The 2,931-nt window shown below is 46.8% G+C and overlaps 1 pseudogene; it reads right to left on the reverse strand.

The window, feature by feature from the left end:
• Positions 1-691: 691 nt before the first annotated feature.
• LOC102378170 lies at positions 692-1,619 on the reverse strand (annotated as a pseudogene).
• Positions 1,620-2,931: the final 1,312 nt, after the last annotated feature.

The raw sequence follows: 2,931 nt of genomic DNA on the forward strand, positions 1-2,931 counted from the left end.
ACTTTTCCCGACACCTTTTTGGTTATGAACTTCCCATCCATGGCCCCATGAAGCTCTGGGACCTCCTGATCAAACTCCTCGAGGCCCTGGCCAGGGTGGCAATCTCTAAGACCAGGAAGGAGACTCTGGTCAAGGGCAACCTGGGCAAGTGTGGGGCTGTATTCCTGGCACATTTTTTTTGCTCACATCTCTGGGCAGATTCACTGTTTGGCATCCACAGGCTCCCTTGACTTGTTCAGGGGGCAGTAGGTACTGTCTGATGTGCTCTGCTCAATGTCCTGATGGGCCAGAGCTCATGACCCTTGGCATATTATATAGGTCCATGTCACACTGGCAGATAGTGGATGCTGAAAGGAAGACAGGAATTTGCTGAAAGAAGGACAAGAATTTGTCAAGTCCCTTTTTAAATCTGGTTAAACTGTCAGCTTCCACAAACTGTGGTGGCAATGAATTCCACACTTTAATTACACACTGTATGAAAAGATAACTTCATGTTGGATTTGATGATAGTTTTAAAAAATATACTTCAAATGACTTCTGCAAAATTTCTAGTTTCAAATAACACATTATTTTAAATATATTCATATTACATTTAGTCCTTTTCCCATCAAGTCCCATGAACATTCCAAGTAAAATAGCAATGTTCTCAGCAGATTTATTGATATCATTCAGTCAAAGTATTTTATTGCCATTAAGTTCCTTGTGAACATCTTGTTCTGCCTGCATACTTTCTCAGGGCATCCTTCACCTCTTTGTTCCTTAGACTGTAGATCAAGGGGTTCAGCATGGGGATCACAATAGTATAGAACACAGAAACAAATTTGTCTTGTTGCTGGGCATAGCTAGAGTTGGGACGCAGGTACATGAAGATCACAGTCCCATACAACAAAGTGACAGAAGTCAGATGGGAAGCACAGGTTGAAAAGGCTTTGTGCTTGCCCTCCACAGAGTGAATATGCAAGATGGCAGAGAAGATGTATGCATAGGAGATGAAGATGACGCGAGCAGTGCACATCACCATCACAGTGGTAAAGATAAAAAGCATGATGTCAGTGGTATTTGTATAAGAGCAGGAGAGTTTTAGGACAGGAGGAATATCACAGAAGAAGTGGTCAATTACATTAGACCTGCAGAAGGAGAGGGTGAAGATGTTGCTAGTTTGTACCACTGCATTCACACAGCCACCCAAATATGAGCTGATTACAAAAGTTGTTGTGCATAATGGCTGTATAAAGTAATGGGTTGCTTATTGCTACTAAACGGTCATATGCCATAGCAGCCAAGAGGCAGGCCTCTATGCTAATGAAAAAACAAATAAAGAAAAATTGGGCAGTACAGCCAGCAAAGTAGATTGTTTTCTTACTTGCCGTGAAGTTGACCAGTGTCTGAGGGGCACTGGTGGAGGTATAACAGAAGTCAACCAGTGACAGGTTGCTGAGGAAAAAGTACATGGGGGTGTCAAGGCGTGAGCTGGTCCTGATTAATTCAATCATTCCAAGATTGCCCACCAGAGTAAAAGCATAGATGAAAAAGAACACTGCAAAGACCCCACCTTGCAGCTGTGGTTTGTCTAGCCCAAGGAGAATGAACTCAGTCAACCCAGTAGAGTTTCTCTCCATCATTTATACTTGATGTGTTTTCTGTTGATGAAGTAGGGGGAAAAAAAGTGTAGAATTAAAAAGGAGATGGGTAGGAGAAAGCCTATCTTCCCCTCTCATTGTGAACATTAGTTTAGCCAATTGTATATGGACATTTTCGAGCCAGATGCCATTCCACCCTGCTCAACCTCCTTAAAAACTGCTAATATAAAAGTTTTGTGTGCCCTTTGCCTTGCTGCATTTTCGGGGACTCAGTATTAGGGATAAGGTAATGGTGTGTCACTTAGATTAATTGATTTCCTATACTGCAATATTGTGTTCTGCTGCATTTTAAAACTAACCATATAATTGTGCCACAAATAGAGGTTGATGATTTTGCTACTACCAGAACTGATCAGCCAATTCTGATTTAATTACCTTAGAGTGCTCAGACATTTGGATCCCCAGTCAATCCAAGTGTACTGGGCATGCCCTGGGCACTGTGTGAGGAGCTGTTTGCAAGGACTGAGGGGTGCCCAATCCACTATGCACTTCTACTTCTGATGGCCATGATGACCCAGCACCCTTGAGCACCTGGCATGGGACCCTGAGCTATGACACTGCAGGAGACAAGCCTGGGCTGCCCCACAACGTGCACCACTGCCTTGAGAGCTACCTGTGGCTGTGCTATACATGTCCCTGCCCCCCGCTGCTAAGGAGGAGATTTCTGCTTGCATTGATGCATTTCTTGGTGTGTGAGGGGCATGTGCCCACTTAGCCGAAGAGGCATAGGCTACTCAATAAAGTTTTGCACTGTATACCACCTCTCTGCATTCTGTGGGGGGGAAATGGGGCCAGGGTAGTGTAAGTGGGCCATGCAGGAAGGTGGGGCAGGGCCAGGGGCAGGGGAGGAGTAGGGACAGGGGTGGGGGTAGGGGCTCGGTGTGTAGTGTGGGCCTCACCACATGGCCGGGGCTTGCATGGTTGGTGTCTCTGCATGGTCATGGCTGTCAGCAATGGTATGTGGCTCTGGGATGTGTCCTTAGATGTCAGAGTACAGTGGGTGGGCAGTCAGCTGGAGGCCCACACCCCATGGAGGATCTGGTGCTATTGGTGGCTGCTGGTGGTCATGTCTGGCTGTGCCTCATGGTGAAGGCTGGGAATGCAGAGCTGGCACACTAGGCACTGGTTCAGGCTCCCCAAGCTGCTGGTGGAGGGTGCAGCTGAGGAGCTCACTGAGATGGGCAGCTGCAGGCCCAAGGGGCTCTCCCCTAGTGAATTGTCACCACAGATGCCAGTCCAAAGCAGGAGCTCAGGCTTGCCACCTGTGCTGCTGTACAGAACATGGCTGCAG

Source organism: Alligator sinensis, unplaced genomic scaffold (genome assembly GCF_000455745.1).
Source record: "Alligator sinensis unplaced genomic scaffold, ASM45574v1 scaffold287_1, whole genome shotgun sequence".
Lineage (NCBI taxonomy): Eukaryota > Metazoa > Chordata > Crocodylia > Alligatoridae > Alligator > Alligator sinensis.